This window comes from Tupaia chinensis, unplaced genomic scaffold, assembly GCF_000334495.1.
Source record: "Tupaia chinensis unplaced genomic scaffold, TupChi_1.0 Scaffold146604_1, whole genome shotgun sequence".
NCBI classification, from domain to species: domain Eukaryota; kingdom Metazoa; phylum Chordata; class Mammalia; order Scandentia; family Tupaiidae; genus Tupaia; species Tupaia belangeri.
In genome coordinates, this window is record NW_006206460.1 from 472,773 (window position 1) to 498,540 (window position 25,768).

Below are 25,768 nucleotides of genomic sequence, written 5' to 3' on the forward strand. Positions count from 1 at the left end.
TACATGACTGTGACTCCAAACCATCATTTAGTATGCTTCGTACTTAGGATATAAAAACTAGACCCCGGCACCTATGGAATGTTAAGCTGACACACAAGACAGTCAAAACCTTCTGTAAGTCAATATCCCACTATCTTCTGGTTGTACTGAAAAATAAACAACCAGCAAATGATTCTACCTCATAACAAAACATGTACACTTAAAAAATGGGATGAGGTAAGATTCCCTCCTTTTTAAAAGTGTTTCTAGAGCTACTAAAAAACTTGCATTTACAAAGTAGTTGATAAAAATATTCTTCTGGATTGTGCAAGAAGAAACACAGGGACCAGCGGTAAGACACAGTATGTGACATTACTCAGACATGATTTCTTTCGTGCCTGCTTCATCAGAGGGTGGACTCTCCTCATTTTTAGTTTCTCCATTTTCTTCAGGTAGATCTTTAGTTTCTTAGTTGGCTACTGCAGCCTTGTTTCCCCTTTTCCCTTTTGTTTGCACTTTTTCATCTGAAGATTTATCCTTCCCTGCTGCCTTTTCTGGCTTCAGTCTCCACTTAATGCAGGAGTGGGTTTCGCCTACGGACAACCTCTGTCTCCTCTTGGGCTCTTCCTTGGCTGTCCCCTCCGTAGAGCTGACCTTCCTCTTAGGCATCTTGGCTGTGGACTCTGTGCATGCCAGGTGCCTGAGGGGCCATAGCGTCCAAGAGACTTCACGGAGCTCGGCAGATCACTTTTAATTTTTTTTTGAGGCAGATTATGTTCTATTGCTACAAAAAATAAAATTTGTATCAACAGCAAAAGAAATTTTAATTTTTACACTTTACAGATGTTTATCATCACATAACTTGAACTATTAAAATCTGGCATTTTCTTTTATAAAGGATACAAACAGAACAGAACAAGGATGAATGACGCTGAAAGAGCATAGAACTCAGAACCCAAAGAGCTGATTAAGACCTAGCTTTGCCTCACGTAGGATAACTTACCTTTGGGAACTTAATTAACCAAAATCAAGGTGTCACAGTTCTTACATGTAAAATTAATGTGCTAATATGTCATCAACTTATTATGTAGTATTAGTATAGTGCATACAAATATTTACCAATAACAATACACATAAACTCTATCTGTATCTATAGATTATATATATTTTTATATATATAAACACACACACATGTATTACATTCATATATCATATGTATACATACAAAAGTGAGAGACTATCTGCTCTTTAACTATGAAGTTGTCATCAGTGTTAAGGATATCTTTATTTATTTTAAGGATACAAAGATCACCTTTAATTTTTTAAGCTGAGTTTAAATTGTACATATTTAGTAGTATTTAATTATTTTTTTCAACTTTTAAGGCTGATCTTAATATCATCAGCTGTGGTTTTAGCAACCACGTTTATTTTTCAAGAATGTATTATCTGTGGGTGGCAACATATAGATCACAGGATGTGAAGAAATGTTCCGCTGTTCTTTTGGAGGATTGGTGAACTAGGGCCAGAGGGGCAAGCCTAGGCAGGCATATGTTTTTGAGAATAAAGTTGTTGTTTTTCTAAACACAACCACACACATTTGTTTACATTTTATTCATGTCTCCTTTTGCCCTACAGTGATAACTGAGTAGTTGTATAGAGACTATGTAGTCTTCAAAGCCTAAAACACTTATCTCTCCCAGAGAAAAGAGGGAAATAAATTCAACAGCTGGGAGCTGGGGAAATGAATCTCACTACCTTGGAATGGTTGTCATTCAATTTCTTTGTTCCTTAGTTTATTCATCTAAAAACTGGGAATAGTAATAAAAATAGTACATCCTCACTAAGGTGTTATGAGTATTAAAAGGGGCAACGCATATAAAATATTTAAAGTTCCACTTATAGACATAGTTTTATTTTCATAGATTTAGCAGATATAAATGGTAAAAATAATTGGGGGGGGTCTTAAGGTGGCACAGAGGTAAAATGAGATGCTCTGTGAGGAAATTACACATGCAAAAGTTCCTGGCTCAAGGCTAGAAATCTCATTAAGTACACTGGGCATGTGCTTGTGCATGTATCTGGGGCTGGCAAGAGACTGGGGGTGGATTGTAGCATTGGGACTCTTTTGGGGGTGCAATCTTTCTATTTCTTTGCCTCACTAATGGAAAAATTAAACAAATTAACTTGGAAATTTTGACATTATTTGTAGTTATAAAGTTGTAATCTCTTTCATAACACTCTACACTGGAAACTTTACAGTTTCTTGGGTATAATTTCAGAAGAAAATTTTGCATTTACCCAAATATGTCATTATACTCATCTATCCATATATGTTGATAGCAAACAATCATACATAAATGAATTAAACAGAACTGAAATCAAGGATAGAAATAAAGTCCAAATATGAATGGAATACTAGTAAATTTTGAAGTTTATATCTTGAATCAATGGGGCAGAAAAATAGATAAATTTATCACACCAAACACAGTAGCAATTGACATAAATATTAAGGAAAGGAGCCACTCACAGTCTCTCTGCTCTGGCTGCTCAAACTCTAGCCCTGAGAAGCGGTAATACAGATTTCTCTGTTCAGCTCACTAGCACCTCTCCTTCTTCCCTCCCTCCTCTTTTCTCTGCTCTGTTAGGGTCTCAGGGTCATGCCTCCTGTACTTGTGCATATGCAGCTCAGTATTCAGACAGAGACAGGACATGACCCTTATGCAATTTCCTGGGCTCTTTGCCCTGCTCCTTTCCTCTGGTGACTTAAAAACCCAGCCACTGCAAAAGCTCCAGCACCTGTTTTGTTTCCTTTTCCCACGAGACCTCTGCTCTATGTTAGCGTCAGTGCCCTGTGATGGGAGAATGTGGAGCTCATCACTATTTTCCTTTCTCAGAGGGATTCAGCCTTGACCTATTTTCCAAAACCTGAAAAAAAAATTGCTTCATTTGTTTTCCTTTGTTAGCTGTTTATGGTGGGACAATAAGCCTGATACCTACTATCTGTGATGGTTGTCTCCCTTGCTTTTTTTCTTGTAATGTTTATGTGCTAAAGAAATCATGTCACATTACCTTGACTTTTCCATAATCTGGACTTTTAATTATATCTATGGTAATGGTTATATTTCATTTTTCTTTTGTTAAAAATATCTCAAATGTAGTAACCTGTACTTCCTTTTGCATCAAAACAGAGAGTACATAATGTCTATTTAATGATAATAAAGTTGATTAGTGGATTCAAGCAGTATCAGCCTGAGTCATTCTTCGGAAAGTTCCCCATTTACCTTTCAGTGGTTTAGTTTGACTTTTGTTTGTTGTCTAAATATATTCCTTCATTAGGGTTATAAAATGGTGATTTTCTAAATATATAACTGATCCCCCTTTATTAGATGATATTTTTTGCAATAAAAAATTGATTGCTGAACTTTGTGTCTAAATAGAAAAACTGCGATGAGCAGATTAAATGACTAATGATAAAAGAAAAATGGAAAATTTGCAACTCATACCAGACACAAAGGGCTAATTTGAATTTTATAGAGTCCTAAAAATTATCAAGGTATAAAATAAAAAACCTAATAGAAGAAAATGCACAAAAGATATAACTGTAGATAAAGAAAATACAAATGATCTTTACACACAAAAAAAGTTCATACTTACTCATAATAAGAAAAGTGCAAATCATAACTATGATTCACTTTTTTTTGACTATTAGAAAGACAAAGATTGAAAGTTTGGTTACCAGAGATCATCGAGTGGCATGGTGGTTAAGGCTCTGGACACTCCTACACGGCTGAAAAGGTTTGAGTCCTGGACCTGGTGCCTTGCTTTCTTACTTTATCTCTCTCTCTGATCAAATTAAAAATAAATGAATGAATAAGTAGAGTTAAATAAGTAACTCTGAAAAAATAATTAGGTTACCTATTTCTGTTGGTGAGGGTGTGGAGTAAAGGACAATTCATATTTTTTTCTTAAATTGTACAGTTTCCCTTACTATTTAAATCAACTATTTTGTATTCAGACATTGATTTTATGAGCACCTTGCATATGTGTGAAATTTTGTATTTAACGAGTTTTTATTGTAACATTTTCTGTAGAAATAAAACACTAGAAATAGCCCATCAATTATGAATTGAGTAAATAAATTGGTATGAATTGATACATGAAACTACAAGTAACTTTAAAAATCAGAAAGCACTTTAAGTCATTATCTGGAATCATGTAAGAGATTGTTAGAAGAAAATGTGGGAGAATTCCTCTTTCACCACTGTCTGAGGGTAATGTTTCTAATATAAACAAAAATAGTTACATAAAATAAGAGAAAGGACTGATAAAACTGACTGTAATAAAATAAAACTTTTGTACAGTAAAAATAACATAAGTCAATTTCAAATGCATATGAGAAATTTAAAAAAATATTTTCAACCTATTCATAGATAATTGGCTAATATCGTGTGTGTCTGCTTTTAAAAATTATGATGGAAATCTAATAACGACAAAACAAAAATCATGAGCAGGCATGGACACATGGGACGTTATCATATGATAAAAAATAAAATAAAAAACCAGCAAGATGATAGATTTCAACTGAACTTCAGGGGGAGGTCATGACCAAAGAGGTAAGGCTGTTTTACCTGTGGACGGGCATACATACCAGTGAACGCGTCCTTCCCCCTTTATTCTCCTTGGAGACTATTCAAGATGCTGCTTATTGGCTTCTTGGGAAAAGGTCTTACATGGTCAAGCAACCCACTAATTTCACTTAGAGGCGGTCAGCTCAGTATCACATCTTTGTTGTATGAATATTCCTTCCTTTCCACCTGGCTCCCTTCGCCCTTTATTCCTTTAGCTTGGGACTGCACACTGGTATAAATGGAAGGACATAGCCTTTGCCTAAAGCTCTATTTTCCAAAGTACCTGGGCTAAGACATTCTATAACACTTTTCTTTTTTTCTGGTATCATAGCATATAAACAGAAAAATGTTCTTACAATCATTTGGGGGAGTGCTGTTTCCTATAATGCTTTGAGTAGCTGATCTTCAGCACTCCTTGGGTATATTGGAGTTATTAGCTTAGAATGTTTTGAATGTACCTTCATCCTTTCCTAATACAGAATTCCTATGGGCAACTAGAATGAAGAGTTCCAAATAAATTCTAACGTATTTCTCTTCCTCTCATTTTGCACTACATTAATTCAGGTCAGGATCTTCTCCTGGAGGAGACAGTATAAACTCTGACAGTTTCTAAATAAAAGGGGAAAAGAATTAAGCTACAGAGCCTACCTACTAGTAAACCAAGAATGAAAAAAACAATAGTAGCCAAAGGGTTTTCAGCTGTTGTTTGTTTCCCAGCTGAATTTTCACAAGCTGGTTCAGGTTATATTTTCTTCAACTTCGTCTTGAAATGGTAAAGCTGTCAAAGGTTGGGGCTGCAGAATGGAAAAGTGTTAGTGAAAGTTAGAGGGAATGACAAATGACCTGCCCTTGCCTCATTGTGAGCAAAATTATATATAAGGTTTTGCAACAAGCGGATCAAAAAATTGATGGGTAACGCATCTACCCCCTTTGACCAATTGTTATTGTTTTCATGCCACTAGTGTAAAATACAGAATTATAAAAATGTTTAAAAACAAAAATTAATTCAGAATTTTTAAAGCACAATTAATCCCTGAGCTGTCCCAAGGCCTGCGAAAATAAGAAACCTGTAGATGATAAATTGGCCATAAGTGAAGTTCATTTAATTCTCTAGGAATTAGGTTGTGGATCCTGGAAATAATAAGATGGCAGTTTTTGTTTTAGTTGGAAGAATCCTGGTATACTCGAAGAAGAAATAAGCTTGTTACTCAGAAACATGTATGATAAAGTTATAGAACATGATGTTACAAACAAACATAAAAGGGGACTTCAAAAAAATGGAGTTAAAGTACAAGTTTATTCTGGTATAAAAAATGTAAACCCATGCATAAGTTTTTTTATAACAGGCATTTCCATGAACTTTTCAAAGACCACCTCATACAGTTTTATGACTCTAATGTCATGATTTATAAACTCTGTTCTGTCCAGAATATGAGAGTTACCATCCTTAATGATATTGTACCTTATTTAGAAATATGAAAGAAAAGTTGTTACATTAAATATTTAAATTAGAGCCTGTTAGACAACTAACAGTTATTTATGTGTCCACATTATGTTTTATTTTGGTCTAGAGTCAGGGTTTCTCAACCCTAGCACTCTACATTTTGGGCTGGATAATTCTTTGTTGTGAGAGACTGTCCTGTTTATTGTAGATGTTCTGTAGCATAGTTGGCCTCAACTGCTTAGCTACCAGAACAACCACGATGTCCAATTGGGACAACAAAAAATGTCTCCAGACTTAGCTAAATTTCCCCTGGGGGCAAAATTGCCTTGTTTGAGAACCACTGGGCTAGGAGCAGTTATAGAGCAGAATTAAGGTACTTAGAGCCTGCCCTCCAGGAACCAATAGTCTCATTTAGCAGAGGAGATTAAGGGAAACAAGAACACAGACAAGAGCACATAACCCAGAGTGGTACATCATTGCAAAAAGTGCACAGGTCAGCTTTAAGTCGGCATCTTGTAGATATGGTGTTATGGCTTATAATTCTCTTTTTTCCCCGCTTATTCATTCAGTAATTATTTATCAAGTGCCTATCATGTGACAGATGATGTTTTAGGCCTTGCCATCCATCAAAGACCTGGACAAAATCCCTGCCTTCATGGTACTTGTATTCTATTTGGGGAGAGAGGCAAATCAGACTAATTAGGAAAATGAACAGACTTTGTAGTATAATGTCAAACGATGGTAAGTTCTATCAAGAAAACTGAGACCATGAGAGGATGAGTGGCAGAGAATAATAGGGACTGGGGAACATCTTTCTGAGGATGCTAGTATTTATTATTATTATTATTATTATTTTTGTAAGAAGTAGATATCCTTCCCTTTTGCTTTCAGGTTTCTATTGATTCAACATGTCACAATTGGAGTAATTTTGAGTTTCAGTTCTTGAGTTGTTGCAAATGTGGCTGGTGTGACTCCCTCAAGCTGGCTCCCATGTTGATCTGGCATGTCCCCCTTTGTATTTCAGTGCTTCCTTGATTTCTGGTTTAACTTGTTAATTGTTTACCTTGTACTTCCATAGCCCAGACCTGAAATTAGGCATTTTCTCACAGACTGGCTTCATCATTGTGATTACTGAGGTGTGACATTCGCAAAGTGCCAAAAGCACACTAATCTTCAGTTTATAACTCAGAGAATATTTATATATGTGTACAACATGTAAAAACTTCCCAGTCAAAGACAGAACGTTTCCAACACCTACAAAGTTTCCTAGGATCTTTATGCATGTATTTCCTTCTCCTCCATCCTGTATGCAGAGGTAATTACATATACTCCTCGGATATGTATTATTTTTCTCAAGTTTGTATCAGTGAGGGTCATCCATATTCTTGTGTATAGAAATAGTGATAATGATAATGCAGTCTTCTTCACTGCCATATAGTAGTCTATTCAAGTTTTTTTTTTTAAAGAGAGATTTTTGCTGTAGAGTGCAAGTACTCACCAGAGAAACTGAGACAGAAAAACAGAAAGCGAGAAATCAACCCCCAGGGGTGATGGCCACACTGCAATCCCCTCTCTTCCATTCTCCTCTAGGTATCTTGGGCATGCATGCACATGCGTTTTTAAGCTGCCAGGTCCAGGACTTGAACCACGGTGGACTATGTAGGAGTTCACTAATGCAACCATTACGTTATCTGCTGGTCCTTTTCTTTACGTTTTGATGTATATTTGGGTTGTTTGTAGTCTCTGCCTCATAAATAAAACTCTACGGAGATTTTTACACTAATTTTACTATAATAATCATAACATCTCTAAAGTAAGTTTAATGAGGGTTTCATACTTGATTGAACTAATAATTCATAATTATATCTTTGACTTTATAGCTAAACGTCTGGTGGACTCAATATATCTTGCTTTCTCTTAGGCTAGAAAAATTACATGCTTTTCTTTTACCCAGAAATAAGTTGCTTCCCTTCTAAATATCCTTGCTCAACCTACAAAAAGCTAGCCATGTTATTCATCAGTGGGGAGCAGTTAGTTGAGATCCTAACTACCATTCATGACTTATCCACCCCTGTGAAGGAAGTAGAGAAGTGACATTAAAATATAAATGAATTCAGACATTAAGGCAGGTAATGATGATTATTCTTCTAATAGAAAGTGACTCAGGGGAGCTAGGAGCATCTGGGAATTTGATATGCATTTCATGTGACTATGTTAGGAGAGTGCTTTTAGTCTGAGAATGATTCTAGTTCATTGAAGTTTTCTGTGGAGAATTTTGAAATTTATAATCAATGACATGGAGGGTTCATCCAGGACTATCTGACAGAGCCTATGTGCCCATGGAGATTCAGCATTGTAGATATAGCTGAGGATGCATATTAAAAGATATAAAGAACCCCCAGGGGTGATGGCCACACTGCAATCCCCTCTCTTCCATTCTCCTCTAGGTATCTTGGGCATGCATGCACATGCGTTTTTAAGCTGCCAGGTCCAGGACTTGAACCACGGTGGACTATGTAGGAGTTCACTAATGCAACCATTACGTTATCTGCTGGTCCTTTTCTTTACGTTTTGATGTATATTTGGGTTGTTTGTAGTCTCTGCCTCATAAATAAAACTCTACGGAGATTTTTACACTAATTTTACTATAATAATCATAACATCTCTAAAGTAAGTTTAATGAGGGTTTCATACTTGATTGAACTAATAATTCATAATTATATCTTTGACTTTATAGCTAAACGTCTGGTGGACTCAATATATCTTGCTTTCTCTTAGGCTAGAAAAATTACATGCTTTTCTTTTACCCAGAAATAAGTTGCTTCCCTTCTAAATATCCTTGCTCAACCTACAAAAAGCTAGCCATGTTATTCATCAGTGGGGAGCAGTTAGTTGAGATCCTAACTACCATTCATGACTTATCCACCCCTGTGAAGGAAGTAGAGAAGTGACATTAAAATATAAATGAATTCAGACATTAAGGCAGGTAATGATGATTATTCTTCTAATAGAAAGTGACTCAGGGGAGCTAGGAGCATCTGGGAATTTGATATGCATTTCATGTGACTATGTTAGGAGAGTGCTTTTAGTCTGAGAATGATTCTAGTTCATTGAAGTTTTCTGTGGAGAATTTTGAAATTTATAATCAATGACATGGAGGGTTCATCCAGGACTATCTGACAGAGCCTATGTGCCCATGGAGATTCAGCATTGTAGATATAGCTGAGGATGCATATTAAAAGATATAAAGAGGAAACAATGACATAAATAATACTACTAAAAATTAAAAGCACTTAGGATTGGTCATAATGAAAAATACATTGCACTAGCATAAAGAAAGTAAAAAATGTTATTGACAAAAAAATTCTGTAAATAATAAGGTAGACATACTATATTTTTATGAGAAAGCAGGATATGATAATGACTGAATTTCTTTAAAATGTGTATATAATTTTATTATGATTTTAATAACAGTTTCAACTGAAGCCTTTTTTACTGCTTGAAACCATATTATTGGGTAAACAGTAAGCATGAGTTATACAAAGAAATTTGGAAGAAAAGATGACTATGTTTAAAGCGTTATTGTTAAAATAGTACAAGAAGAAGCAAGGGTAGGTAGATAAACCTATGGGGAAACATTGTAGACAATCCTAAAACAGACTAGGTTATTAGATAAGAAAATTACAGTAATCAGTGAAGGGAGGCATACGTTATTTGATATAATATGCAGGTTACTGGAATTTTAGAAAAAAAAATTGAGAAAATTTCTCACTTACCAGAAATTTCAATAATTCAATATTTTCACCTTCAAAATGAAAAGATTGGAAGCCAGCCCCATATCATAGTGGTTCATAGGCTTGTGCCTAGGGAGTCAGATCCCACATGGCTAACTCTAGTTTGAATCCTGGTTCCAGTGACTTAAAATACATGTACACTATGGAATACCACTCAGCCATAAAAAACAACACCTTGGCATTTGATAGAAAGTGGATGAATACTGAAGATTTACTGCTGAATTAATCAAGCCAGCCTATGAAAGAGAGACATTGTATGTCTCCACTTAATATATATCAACCATCTGCACTCTATGGCAGAAATGGAAAGATTAGAGGATAATAGAAGGATGGAAAATGGTTACAGATACTGGAGACAGTGTGGGAGGAGGGTGGAAGAGGGGGAAGAGGAAAGGAGAAGACTGAGAGGAAGGGAATCAAGGAGAAAAATAGAGAAGTAAGACATTTGAGGAACACAGAAATGGAAGATTGTCTGTTGATGATAATGTAATGTGTATGATATCTTAACTGGACTGGTGGGAAGTGTTCATGTTCATTTTACAAGCTATGTGATATATAATGATTGAATTCCAGATATCTGCCATGCATGTCCCAGATCCTTACAGGACAGAGAAATGGAGGATAAAAAGGATTGCTGTGTGACCACACCCCATTGAGTGATGCATTCTCTCTCTTTTCTCTCTCTCCCTCTCTGGTACATGCACCTCTGACCAAAAAAAAAAAAAAAAATCAAATCAAAATGAAAAGTTTTCATTAAGGGATCTCCAAATGATTTCTCACTTTCTGTCTCTCTGTCTCTCTCTTGTCTGTCTTTCTCTCTCCCCCTCTGTGGTACATGCACCTCTCAAAAAAAAAAAAAAAAAATCAAATCAAAATGAAAAGGTTTCATTAAGGGATCTCCAAAGATTTACAACTCTCTTATGCTCTCAGTTAAAAATCTTAAGGGGTAAAAGTTATGAATAGATAGCAAGAGAAAAATATTACTCATAACAAAAATATAGTTATAACAAGAATGCACACGTGCGCACACACACACACACACACACACACACACACACAGAAACTCTACAGGTTGAAGTGAAATTTATTTGTGCACAGATAGAAAGAACTAACCAAACAAAAAGGTTATTTGATGTGCTCACCCAATGTCAAGTCAGGGTGACCTATGTGGCTTATGAACAGTAAAACTGAGCACTCAGTTTCCCTTTCCTTCGTTTTTGATGCAATCTTTTTTGTTCTTTAAAGTACTATGTCACTTTTCTATCTCAGCCTAGAACATAAGAAGTGATGGTGAATAATTATAAATCAGATACTTTTTATAAGAGTTTTGGGTGGGTATAAATTAAAATGCTTTTATGTAGTACATGTATTCAAGGCTCAAGGCAAAAGAAATCTAAATATTGAAACTTGAAGAAATGGTGCTAAATTGCATAGAATCAAGGAACTCAAGTATCTTACTTTTTAGAATGTAATTATTCTTTCTGAATAAAAAAAGACACAGATACAGTCATTTTAGGTAGTGAAATGCAAATTATGAGTAAACAAATTATAGCCCTCTGCTTTGTCTTGTGTTGGACTCTACTTAATATTTTACATAACTTATAGAAAAGTATCTGTGTAGAGGAACCATTAAAAACCATTTAGTCATTTGCAATCAGTATACCCAGAGGAAGACAATGAGAATAATCTCCTTACTAGCTTAGTGCTGTTCCCAGTGAAAGTTGTCTGAGGTCACATAAAAATTGTACCGTAACTATGTGCATTCAGAAAGCTTTCCTTTGGAAAGAAGTCATCCACATTGGTAACTGAACCAAGCAAAAGAAAGTGAGTGCTAGAAGGGGCTAGAAGCAGCCGTCAGTGGTCATGACACAGCAGATATTAGGATGCAGGGTGATTTCTCTCTCCATTTTAATCCACTACTTGCTGCCAGAAAGTTAAATTCCAGTTTTAGTTAGTAGATACCTGACTTGTTCAGTATATAGACTTCACATTTTGTTAGCTGCTTAGTTTGTTTAATTGGAACAAATATTAATAAACATTTCCCAGTTTTAAATTTCTTATTTGTAAATAGACTTCTATGAAACTTTTTAGTAAAAATTTTGAAAAAGACAATTGTACTAAGTGATGTCTACATTGCTCAGAATCATATGATAAGTTTATAATTTTGCCCCCAAATGAGAGGTTGGTCTAATAGATGCTTTCAAGTAAAATATTCGGCTGTTCTTCGGTCTGTGAGAACATGATATTTTAAATTATTTATGACATCTGGAAGAAAGTGAAGCAGGGAAAAAGAAATTAATGAGACCTTGGCTATGTTCTACTGGAATCTGCTTTACAGATAAGGGGGAAGTTGGAGGCTCAGATAACACTGTACTATTAAGTTTATGGATTACTTGCCTAATCTTGATTTGTCTAATCTAAGGAATAAATGAGAAGAGAAAAGTGAAGTCTTACATAGTCTGTTGTTGGTTTCACCTGTTTTTTTTTTTTTTCATGAAATTTAATTATAGGGAAGGAGAAAGAAAGACAGGTCCTTAAACTAAACATCAAGGCTAAAGACAGCCATTTGAGAGATATTAAATTATTACTCATGAAGTTGAGTAACTTTCCAAAGATGGAAAAGTAAAGTTTTGAGACAACTCTCAGTTTAGTCAAGAGACATAATGTCTTTGGTTAAAAATATGATGGCTAAAAAGTCACCAAGACGATGATAAAGGAAGCCCCAGACCACATACTTCAGTAGGGACACTGGCTTTACAATATTTGTACCAAATTGCTTTTTTGAGAACTGTAGAGAACACATAAGACATTGTAATACCTGAGGTGATCCCCAAACCAAGAAGGAATGCATTGAAGCAGGCAAGAAAGTTTATTGTTTGTATTTTCCATAGTCCCTTCTCCTAGTGAATACAGCATAGCACTATTAGGAGAAAACTTCCAACCCATGGGTTCTCGTTCTGCAATAAAAGAAAAGAGTGCAGTATGCAGCCTGTGTTCTGGCTTTGCAGGGAGCTGCCTAAAGGACTAGTATATTTTTGACTTGACTCAGACACCTGTGGGAATCTGCATAGTTTGGATGACCAGAAGCCATGACAAACAGAGAGCAATGCAGGGATTATTGCAGCAGCAGAAAGACTGTGTTAGCAGACAGTCACTGGGGGTAGGGGTAGGGGCTAGGTAGTGAGCACTAAATTAGAAGCTCTTGAAAAACAAATATGGTCAAAAATAATTAGCTGGGAATAGAGACACACAAGCCTAGAGAGAATGCATTCCCAGGAAAGGTTTAAAAGACCATCAAAATCTCTACGTAGGGTGATTGGTGAAGGTCCTCCCCTGTACAGAGTCAGTCAATAAAGACTAGGAAAGATGACTACATTTTTTAGTACAAAAATCTCAAGAGAAAATCACAAGGCATACAAAGAAATAAAAAAAAAAAAATGGCCCAATCAAAAGAAGAAAATAAATCTTCAAAAATAAAAATAGAGCTCCCAGAACAGCCCTTCTTCAAGAGACAGCCAGCTCCAAGGCTCCTGAGATCTAGCCATTTGGGCAGAAAGGAAGATGTCCCACTGATAACTGGGCCTCCAGCATCCAAAACTCGCGTGAAACTGCTTTTCTTGAAACCATCGGCTGATCTTGCTATTGAAAGTAGTTAGATTACTTATGATATTGTGTGATCAACGAAATGTTGGGGGAAAAGGAATTGAAGACAACTGTAGACAGCAGAGATAGTGTAATAAGAGAGTGGAATAGGGCAGAGGGCTAGACATGGGGTAAAAAACATATATATGAAAGTAGAAATGGAATATTATGGATGATAACATGCATTACTAAGCCACTATACAGTACATTCTAGATGGGAAATCACATTTAGAATGTTGTGATGATGCTCAGGGAATGAATGTAAATGAATAAAAAAAAATTTCAGAAGAAAAAAAAAGGCATTAGAAATACCTATTTGATGACTGCAGTTAAGCTATATAGCCCTAGTTAGGTGCTACTTTACAGTATGTTCATTCTATTCACTGAGGTTTATGCCTAAAGTCAGTCTTGTGTTCATGGATATGTACATATCAGCTGTGCTTGCTATTGAAAATATTTAGATTTATTAAGATATTTAGTGAAACAATAAAATGGGGGAGGCATAGAAAGCACCAATAGATACCAGACACAGTGTGGGAGGAGGGTGGGAGATGGCAGAGGGTGAGATAGGGAATCAAGAATGGGGAAAAAGGCAAAATATACAGAAAACAAGAAATGGAAAATGATTTGTTGACAATAACACATATGTTGATGTGCTTGATTGAGCCAATATACAGTGTATTCTCAATGGAAAAATCTCATTTTGTATGCTATAATGATGTACAGTGAATGAACGTAAATAAAGAAAAAAATGTATTAAAAAAAAAAAAAAAAAAAAAAAAAAAAAAAAAAAAAAAAAAAAATAAAAATAGAAGAAATAAAGATATAAAGAAATAGAGATCTCATGAAATATCCAACAACTAATTTAAAATAGCCATCTAAAAGATGTTGAGTGAGCTAAAAGAGAACAGAGAGACAAGTTAAATAAAATCTGAAAAACAGTGCTTGAATAAAATAAAAATATCAATAAGAGATAGAAACTATAATAAAAGAACAAAACAGAAATTATGTAACTGAGGAATGAAAAACTGAATTTAAAAATTCTCTAGAGAGTTTTAAGAAAAACAATAAAAGAATCCGTGTGTTTGAAGACAGGTCATTAGAAATGAGAAACAAAAAGAAATTAAAAGAATAAAAAGTGAAGAGAACCTTAGAAATTTCTGTTACACCATTAAGTGGACCAATATCCACATTATAGGAATCTTAGAAAGAGAAGGGAAGGAGGGACCAGCAGTTAGTGTAATGGCTATGTCGCTGGACTCCCACATAGTCAACTGCAGTTCACGTCCTGGACCCAGTGGCTTAAAACTCACACCGGACGTGTGTGCATGGGTGCCCAAGATCCTGAGAGGAGAATGGAGGAGAAGGGATTGTGGCATGGCCATCCCCCCTGGGGGGTGATTTCTCACTTTCTGTCTCTCTGTCTCTGTCTGTCTGGTGAGCGCACATACCCTATAGCAAAAACCTCTCCTCCTCCCCCCCAAAGAAAAAAAGAAAGAGAAGGGAAGGAGAAAAGAGAAAAGAGCATATCTGAACAAATAACAGTTGAAATCTCAATCTGAAGGAAAAAATGAACATGCAAATTCAAGAATCCTAGCAAACATAAAATAACATAAACCCAAGGATACCCATACCACATATATTATAATCAAACTATTTGATTAAAGTCAATGAGAAAGAAATAATTTTGAAAGCAGCAAATGTTACTTGTCATGCACAAGGAATCTCCCATATATTATTAATGTAAGTGGATTTCTCAGTAGAAAGCTTGTAGGACAGAAGGGCATAAGACGATATATTAAAAGTGACTGAAAGAAAAATAAACCTGCCAAGAGAAAATGCCATACCCAGCAAAACTGTCCTTCAAAAATAAAGGCGCATATAAGAACTGTCTTGATAAACAAAAGCTGAGGAAGTTTATTACCATTAGAGTTACCCTACAAAAAAATGCTAAAGAAGGCCTTTGGGCTGAGATGAAAGGACATTAGTTGGCAACACAGAAGTACATAGAAACGTAAAGCTCTCCAGTGAAGGAAATAGGAGAGAATTCAACAATGGAATTAAAGTATGGGTTTACTTTGGTGTAAGACAATTGTGAAATTCATGCATATTGTTTTCGTAATACACATTTTTCATGACCTTTTTAAAGACCCTTCATATATAGACAAGTATAGAATCTACCAGTATTATAATGTTGGTGCATAAATCACTTTTTTTTTCTTTTTTTTTTTGGAGAGGTTTTTGCTATAGGGTATGTGCACTCGCCAGAAAGATAGAGAGAGACAGAGGGACAGAAAGCAAGAAATCACCCCCCAGGGGGATGGTCACGCCGCAATCTCCACTCTCCTCTTGGGATCTTGGGCATGCACGCACATGCACCCGGCACAAATTTAAGCCACTGGGTCTGGGACTTGAACTGCAGTTGACTGCATGGGAGTCCAGCGACATAGCCATTACACTAACTGCTGGTCCCCAGTGCATAAATCACTTTTGATTCTGGCATAGAAATTAAAAATATAAAAATAACAGTAAATCATGTTAATAGTCTCTTTCTGTCCTGTCTTTCTCTGATGAGCACACATGACTCTTTTGTCAATAATAATTTTTACAAAGGATATCTAAAGACAAATAGGTGAAAAATAGAAGGATGAGAAAACATATTTCATGCAAAATTATAACAAAAAGAAAGCATGGATGGCCATCCTTATATCACACAAAATTGACTTTAAAACAGTCACCAGAGACAAAGAACAGCAAAATACAATGATAACGTGGTCAATTCACCAGGAAGGTATAACAGTTAAAAATATATATTTATAATAGTACCCTCAAATATTATATATAAATCAACACTGGGAACCAGCATTTAGCGTAATGGCTATGTCGCTGGATTCCCACGTAGTTGACTGTGGTTTGCGTCCCGGACCCGTTGGCTTAGAACTTACACTGGGCGCGTGTGCGTGCGTGCCCAAGATCCCGAGAGGAGGATGGAGGAGAAGGGATTGCGGCATGACAATCCCCCCAGGGGGTGATTTCTCGCTTTCTGTCTCTCTGTCTCTCTCTGTCTGGCGAACTCACATGCTCTATAGCGAAAATCTCTCAAAAAAATCAACACTGACAGAATTCAAGGGAGAAATAGCAAATGATAATAGTAGTAGATTTCAATACTCTATTTTTAACAATGGATAAAAGAACTTGACAGGTGGATAAGGAAACAAAATATACACAAGGCACTAGAACAAATAGATAACCACAGAATGTTCTACCCAACAACAGCAGAATAAATAATACATTCTTCCCAAGCAAAAATGGTGTATTCTTCTAGAAAGTACACATGTTAAGTGAAAAATCAAGTCTTAACAACTTTAAGAAGATTGAAATCATGCCAAGTATGCTTTTTCACCCAAGATGAAATAAAACTAGAAATCAATGGCAGAAAACAAATAAAAAACCTGAAAAATTCACAAATCTTTGGAAGTTCACATACAATCAATGAGTCAAAAAAGAAACTGTGAGTTGGGACCAGTAGTTGGCATAATGGTTACATCACTGGACTCCCATGTCTCCCATGTAATTAACCACAGTTTGAGTCCTGGACCAGGCAGCTTAAAACTCAGGCTGGATGCATGTGCCTAAAATCCCAAGAGGAGAATGGAGGAGAAGGGATTGTGGCATGGTCATTCCTCCTAGGGAGGTGACCTTTTACTTTCTGTCTTTCTCCGCCTCTCTGGTGAGCACATGTGCCCTATAGCAAAAAATCTCTCTTAAAAAAAAAAAAAAAAAAAAAAAAAAAAAAAAGAAAAGGAAACTATGAGGAAAAAATTACAAAATATTTTGAGAAAAATGAAAACAAAAGCACAGCATACTATAATTTATGGATGTAGCAAAAGCAATTACAGGGCAATGGTCAATGCCAATAAAAAGAGAAAAAAGATCTCAAATCAACAACTTAATTACCTTGTTATTATACTACATACAAAATTATCTTGCAATAGATTAAAGACTTATGTAAGACCTAAATCATAAAGCTCCCAGAAGTGAGAGGAAAAGCTTCATGACATTGAATTTTATGATTTCTTGGATGTGATACCAAAAGAATGGACAATAAAAAACACGAGACTGTCATTTGATACAAAGTAGATGAATATAGAGGATTTAATGGTAAACAAAACAAGCTAGACTATGAAAGACAGATATTGTATGTCCCTGCTCAATATATACTGAATATTTATGGCAGAAACTGAAAGATCAGAAGATACAATAGCAGAGAAGACAAGTGCATGTACCAGAGAATATAAGAAGCGGTGAATAGTGGAGCAGAGGAAGGGACTCGGGGAAAAAAAATTCTGACAGACACAAGAATGGAAAGTTGTCTGTCAAGAATGTTGTATAGTAATATCTTTGACTTGATTGACATACAATGAATGTATGCTTAGAAAAACCATGTTGTATGCTGCAAAGATTAAATGTAAAGAAAAAAGAAAAAATAAACACATGAGACTACACCAAACTCAGAAACTTCTGCATATAAAAAGATGTTTATTCCTAAAAAATAGCAAGTAAGTATTGGTAAAGATGTAGAGAAGCTGAGACTATCACACAGTGTTCGTAAAACTGTGAAATGGTACAGCTACTATATAAATGATGTGGAGTTCCTCAAATAATTAAAAATAGAATTATCATATAATGAAGCAATTCACCTTCCAAATATATATTAAAAAATGATAGTAGGATCAATCTGGTAGAGATATTTTCACATCCATGTTCACTGTAGCATGATTGACAATAGTCAAGACTTGAAAGCAATCCACGTGTCTATCAAAAGATGAGCAGGTTCAGCTGCAGTGGTGCAGGAAGTAGCATGCCATTTGCAAAGCTTGTCATATGACTAATTGGAGTTAGAATCCTGGGTCAACCTAAAACACACCAGACACTTGCACCCTTCACATCCATGATGTTGACTGGCTAAAAGACAGGGGAAGGGGATTGTAGCACAGTAAGAATCTGCCATGGGTGTCTGTCTCTGTCTCTCTTTTATTCTCTCTCCCTCTCTCAAAAAAAATAAACTTTAAAAAGATGACTAAAGAAAATGTGGTATATCAGGGACTGTCAGGTGGCATGGTGGCTTGAAAAACATGCTGGGCATGAGTGCATGTGTGGGTATGCAACATTGTACTGTAGTGAGCACCACTCAATTGTGTGCTTCCAATAGTTAATGATAAATTATATGTGTCTTTTTAAAATCACAATTAGAAATTCAAAAATTAAATAGACAATGTTTAAAATGTAAGGAGGTAGGCATTACTAAAACACTAATGTCCATGAAGATAGGGGAATCTACTTGCTTGCCACCAGCTGGTCAGGCACCATCTTGATTTTAGCGCCGACAGTCCTCAATTCTGGGTAGAACCCATGTCCCGGGCACACCAGATGTGATGGCGCTCCACATAAAAACCAAATCACTTAAAGAGATGGTGAGAACAGAATAATATTCTGCTAAAGAGAAAAGAAGTATAATGTTCTCTTGACTTGGGATTCCAGTTGCCATGAAAGTGAAATATATTAAAGATCTAGACATAATCTTGTATTTTTTTTTTTCTCTCGACTCTTTAACAAAATCCCAGGCCTTCCTTTCTACACTTGGAAGTACCTGTGTGTTTTGCATTTCTTCTTACCCTATCATGGTGCAGGTTCATTTCCTGTGTACAGGAGAGCCTGTTCTTGGTTTCTCTGCTCAGCTTTGATGTTCTCCACTTCCAGTTGGGATGTTTAATGTCAAAGGGAAATTTGAACATGTAACTTTTTCCCCCTTTGAATTTTAAGGGCTTTTCCATTCTCCCTGGAAATTAAAGTTTCTAAAGTCTTTGGTGAGTTCCTGATTTTCTTCATTGCTCTTAATTTTCAGTTGTGTCCAGTTGATAGAATATCTGAATGTATAGTGACTCTCCATTGATTTATTTCTCTCTCTCTCTCTCACGTACTCTTCTTATTCTCTTCTCCAGACCTTTTGAACCACTACCACCACCAACTGTAACAAATAAAAATTTTCTAGACATTACCAAATGTCTCTCTCCTTGGGACAGAATGTCTTCTGGTTGAGTTCCACTGGTACATGTAAGGCCTGTTTCCAGGTTTTTTCCAGAGTGATCATTATATCCAGTTTCCAGGCCTTAGCCGACATTATCCTCTCTGCCTAGAGCACAGGCCCCATTTTCTCTATGTGTGCAAACCTTCAGGGAGTTGAGCCAAGCCAGACATCCAGGGTGACCCAGATCCAAGAATGATGAATGCAGTGAAAGGAACAGTTAAGTTCACCTCTCCTTTGACAATATCACTGGCCTTCATAGGTATGTTTTGATATCCTCAGATCTATGACATTTCTAGGGCAGCAGTAGTGTAAACTTTCTCCTTTCATTGTGGTTTTCAAGTTTGTGGAGGGTGGTCATTCTGTGCTTGCTGAATTCTTTCTATCTTCTCTCTCATTTATCTAAGTCCACTTTTGGGTTCTCCTCACTCCCACTTAGATTTCAAGTTCCGTGAAACCAGGAGTTAGCTCTTACCCCACTGTTTAATTGCCTGCCATTTCTTCCATGGCGTAGGAACCAAATGAACACTTTTCAGATCCTAAAAAAGGACCGTGGAGGGCCCAGCAGGTTGTGCAGTGGTTAAGGCACTAGACTCTCACATTGACCATGGTTGGAGTCCCAAACCCAGCAGCTTGAAACTCATACTGGGTGAGCAAAACAAAACAAAAAAAAGAACATAGAATAAAATACTGATTTGTTAGACTGTTAGACTAAATTAACCTAAATCAGCACACTATTGTCGACTTCTTCCTATCAGTAATACTAGTGGTCACACAGACTTTCGAAAATAGAGCTGGGTTCCTAGATTAGCTTATTAGGGGTTAGCGCTTTTTTAACCCCATAGTTTGTAATCTGTAGGCTCTGGAGAAGCTGGTTTAGTAAATCCAATATAAGTAGACTCATTTGTAAAGAAGATAAGAAAGCACTGATTGTTAAGAGCTTCGAATTCAGAGAATATACTTTGGAGAGTCTAAAATGTGTTCTCCAGCAAACAGGAAAAAAATGAAAATCCATCTCCCTTCCAGAGCAGCAAGGGAAGCTTTAGGCATTTCAGGGCTCTTTCTATCCTATGTCCAGCAATGCTATTGCTGGCTTTCTGTGGAAGATTTTATAAAACAAACAAAACACAAACCAAACAAAACATATGAAGAAGCAGTAAATAGCCTGCAAGGAAAAGTTTAGAAAATTCCAAATGGAAACAAGTAAGAATAGTTAACAAAGACTGACAGAACTAAACAGAAGAAAACTGAGCATGCAGGATTTGATGAGGCAGCAGAGCTCTGCAAAATACATTTTTATACAACTTTTGATATCTGTGTTTACATTTTCAAAATCAAAATAGAACCAAGAAGATTTTAAAGCATAATTTTAGAAAAATACCCTCACTTAGGAGTTGATGGAATATAAATGAGCTGGAGGCTGAAGACTTAGACATTTTTGATTGCTCAGACTATGGAGGTGGATGATAACTAAAGATTTCTTTATCACTCTCTTCCAAAGAAATTTTATGTATGTCATAATTACTTATTGAACAATCAACCTGCAAATTTTTTGCCATGAAACAATAGGATAGAGTAAAATAATGAGAGCTATAGCAGATTTAGGAATTTTTCATGCTTTTGATGAATTTCTTCTCATCAATCTGCCTCATATGGAGCCATTTCCTTTAAAAATTCACTTACCTCCATGGTGTTCAGCCTCCATGGAGAAAAAAATGAAGCATATTTTCCATGTACTTTTTCCTTTTTCTTTCTTTTTTCTTTTTCTTTCTTTTTTTCTTTTGAGGAGCATTAAAATTAAGTTGTACTTTAATCCTATTTTTCCACAGTCTTTTTGAAGTCTCCTTACAGGTGGTATTTAAAGCCTTTAAATGAAGGTGTTCTCACTAAGAGAATATGTAGAGAATCTCAAGAACAAAACCCTGGGAAGAGATGAGGAGGTATTAGAAGTATCAGAAAGGGACTGTGAAACAACGTAGCAAGTCCCTGCATAAGGGAAGCTAAATAGAGACAGCAGTTCAAGGAAGGACTGGTCAGTCCTGTAAAGACAGCTGAGGTCAAGTAGGAAGAGTACTGGATTCTCAACTCGGATATCACTGCTGATCTTGACAAGCAGTTCAGTGGATGGCAGTCTACAGTGCTTTCACAGGAATAATGAAAAAACTCCTACAGTAAGCTTGAAGACTTTCAGCCAGCACAAGGCCACAGGTGCCTAATGCATAAGTGCTAGCATGACGTTACTGCAGGTATTATGCACATCAGTTAGCCCGGTACATCCACTAGCACGGTGGGATGTACATGTACTTGATAACTCACCCTAAGCTGCCCTAGTACAAGAGCGCTCAAGAGAATCTGCAGACACACTTGCTGTTTTTCAAAACAGTTGTTGGGTGAAATCACAAGCTACTTCCTTCCTGCTAAGATTGTATCGCAAACACTTTCTAACTATGTACACAAATGCTCATGTATGTGATATGTGTGTTTATTTCTTAAGTGAAATTCTGGAGAACATCTGGGTCAAAGTGTAGTGCCCATTATCAAAAACAATCCTTCAGAGTGGAGAAAAATCATGGCAAAGAGTCTTTTTAGTTTTAAATGATTATCAGTACACCAAGTAATAGCGTATAGCAAGTTTTTAAATTCTATCATCTAGTAATTTACATTAAAAGAAACTCAAAGCCACCCTAATGATTCCACTAGTAGTTACTGCTCTAATCCTTAAATAGAATGAACTATTTTAAGGCTGGCTGCTGCTTCACATATGTTATAAGTAACTATTTACTACTTTTTCATAGATAAAGCCCCTGACCTTTAATAAAACATTAGGAGGAGGGGAACCAGCAGTTAGTGTAATGGCTGTGTCGCTGGACTCTCACGTAGTCAACCACGGTTCGTGTCCCAGACCCGGTGGCTTAAAACTCACACCAGGCGCATGTGCGTGTGTGCCCAAGATCCCGAGAGGAGAATGGAGGAGAAGGGATTGCGTGGGGATGATTTCTCCCTTGCTGTCTCTCTGTCTCTCTCTGTCTGTCTGGCGAGCACACATACCCTATAGCAAAAAACCTCTCAAAAAAAAAATTAGGAGGAAAAGTTATTTAACTACATTTTTTTCTTCTACAATTTCTTTTTTTTCTTTTTTCTCTTTTACTAGATTTAAGGAAGAGAAAGATAATATTAATATATGTGTTGCTTGAGCTAAAGGCATAGGAAAAAAAGGTATACCCATTCAATTTCTAAGGAATACAAGGGGACCAGCAATTGGCATAATGGCTATGTTGCTGGACTCCCATGTAGTTGACCACGGTTTGAGTCCCAGACCCAGTGGCTTAAACTCACACCAGGCACATGTACATGTGTGCCCAAGATCCTCAGAGGAGAATGGAGGAGAAGGCATTGCTGTGTGGCCATCTCCCCGGGGGGGGTGATTTCTCACTTTCTGTCTCTCTGTCTTTCTGGCAAGTGCACATGCCTTATAGCAAAAAACTCTCAAAAAAAAAAAAAAAAAGAAAAGAAAAAAAGAAAGACAGAAAAAAAATAGGAGGAGGTAAAAAGATGACATCTTTGGATAAGTTTTAAGTCTGTACAAAGAAGGTAAATTTACTACTCTGCAAAACGTGAAGAGACCCGCTACATAACATACAGAAATAATTTAATGCCTTTTCACAAGAATTTAACTGGAGCTCTGCTAAAGCTTTAGCTGCCCACAAGGACATCTAAAATGCCAATCCATGGGACAAGCACTTTGTTCTTCCTCTATTTATTTATACAGTAGTTTCCATAGATTTCCAACTGGATATCACAGACAAAGTGCAATAAGTTATCTAAGACTTCATCCCTGTTTTGCCAGAGGTAGGTCTGGAGGATGCTCATTTTCTCCTGGGTCTCCTTCTCCACTTTAGTGCTGCAACTTCTGTGGGATCCCAGAGCCAGGACTTCCTTGTCTTTGAACTCTTTCTCCCTCTGCAGATCATACAGTTCAATTTCAGCCTGAGCTTCTTTGGCCTGCTTCAGCCTCTGGTTCTTTGGCTTATTGACCTTGGATACCTTCTTGGCGCCTGCTTCTTAGCCTACAGCAACTGCTGGATCCCATGTGACTGGCTGGCCATGGCACTAGCATCTGAGAACTGCCAGAGGGGCCCTCAGGTCAGCTGATCTGCCCCTGTGCTTGTGCTCTGACAGCAACCTCCATTTACATTTTTTAAGAATTGCTATAGCTTACTGATATTTTTACTATATGGTATGACTAATGAAAAGAGAAAGTTGCAACTGTATGTTTTTAAAAACTACCTTGCAAATGAGACTTTTATTTTTTAATTTTAGGTTTATGCCATAGGGCATGTGTGTTTGCAGGAGAGAGACAGAGAGAGGGAAAGTAATAAATCATCGCCTGGGGGTATGGCTACGCCACAATCCTCCTGTTACTTTGGGCACACAGGTATGGGACATGGTTTTCAAGCCACTAAGTCTGGGACTTGAACCTTGGTCAGCCACGTGAGAGTCCAGCCTCTTAACCACCACACCACCTGCTAGCCCCCACAAATGAGATCTTTTATCTTATGGAACTATTGACCAACTACTAAAGGATGACATTACACTTTGATTTTTTGTAGTAAGCCATGTCTTAACAATCAATGCACACTAATGAAAAATCTAGAAATTACATTTATAAACTCTGAGTATCTTTGTTTTATCAGCTAATAGAAAAAAATAATTTCAGAAAATGAAAGTAATAGATAACCCTTAATACTGATTTTTTTTTTTTTTCTAGAGAGTACATGCACTCACCAGAGGTGGGTAGAGGGTAGTAAAAAATCATCCCTTAGGGAGGATGACCACATGTAATCCCTTCTCCTTCATTCTCCTGTCTGAATTTTAAGCATGCACACATGTGCACCTGGCATGATTTTCAAGTCATCAGGAAACCACAGGGTCTGGGACTTGAGCAGTGTAGTTGGTCATGTGGGATCCACTCACTTAATCTTCACACCATTTGTTGGCCCCACCTTTCATTTTATTTTTATTATTTTTTGAGATGTTTTTGCTATAGAGCATGTGCTCTCGCCAGAAAGGTAGAGACAGAAAGTGAGAAATCCCCCCTGGGGTGGATAGCCATGCCGCAATCCCTTCTCCTTCATTCTCCTCTAGGGATCTTGGGCATGCATGTACACATGCCCGGTGTGAGTTTAAGCCACTGGGTCCAGGACTTGAACCATGGTCGACTACATGGGAGTTGAGCAAGGTAGCCATTACACCAACTACTGGTTCCTAATTTATTTTTTTTTAAAGTACTAGAAGTAATCTATCTATCTATATATATTTTTTGGTTGTCACATGATCCTTTATTGAGATGTTTTCCTGTGCACTTTTTAACTAGCTGGGCACTCCACAGAGCCACTGCTGATGTCATTGATGATGTCATGAGGGTGGCAGCTATCGACATTACAGCTTACAGACTGGGCTGTCCCTTGGATCTCTTTAATGGTTCTAGAGAGTTCTCTGGCCAAAGACTGGTGCCTCATGTGTTGGGCAATGCTGATGATCTCGTCAATCTCGTGATGTTTCTACTATGCTTAATATTCTTCTGCTTCTTTTTGTCTCTCGGCGGTTCCTTTAGGGTTTTGATGATGAGCACAGAGGCAGAAGGTACCATTTCGATCTGGGCTTGTCTATTCTGAATGGTTAGTTTCATGGGAATCCTCAGGCTCTTCCAGTCATCGGTTGCCTTGGCGATGTCATCACCAACTTTTTGGAGACAGACCCAGGGGGCCAATCTTGGGGGCCAAGGCAGATATGGCACCCACTGACTTCACCACCGGTGCACCTCAGGAACATGACTTTGACCTTGTTGGGGTCAAAATTGGGCAGCATGGTGGAGGCAACTGGTGTTGGATGAATGCGGATTTGGGACAACCAAAGAAAGTTGCACCAAGGCCTCCCTCCTCTGAGCTGAAAGCAACAATCTAAATATTTATCAAAAGGGAACTGGAATATCATTTAATCATAAACGGAATTTTGTGGACTATTTAATAATGGAAAAACATGCCATTAAATTGGCAAGATGCTATATGGGACTCTTTTGTCTGTAAGTCCACAAAATTGAAAATGAAACAAAAGATGGCATGTCTTTCCTCATTATAAAGTGTGATAGTTAATTATGTCTTTGGGTCTTGCAAAGACTGACCTTAGGCTCAAGATC

At 36.9% G+C, this 25,768-nt stretch overlaps 2 pseudogenes; both read right to left on the reverse strand.

The window, feature by feature from the left end:
* Positions 1 to 23,325: 23,325 nt before the first annotated feature.
* Positions 23,326 to 23,678, reverse strand: LOC102485908 (V-type proton ATPase subunit G 1 pseudogene; annotated as a pseudogene).
* A 1,260-nt stretch (positions 23,679 to 24,938) lies between these two features.
* LOC102476631 (60S ribosomal protein L12 pseudogene) lies at positions 24,939 to 25,500 on the reverse strand (annotated as a pseudogene).
* Between the last annotated feature and the right edge of the window lie 268 nt (positions 25,501 to 25,768).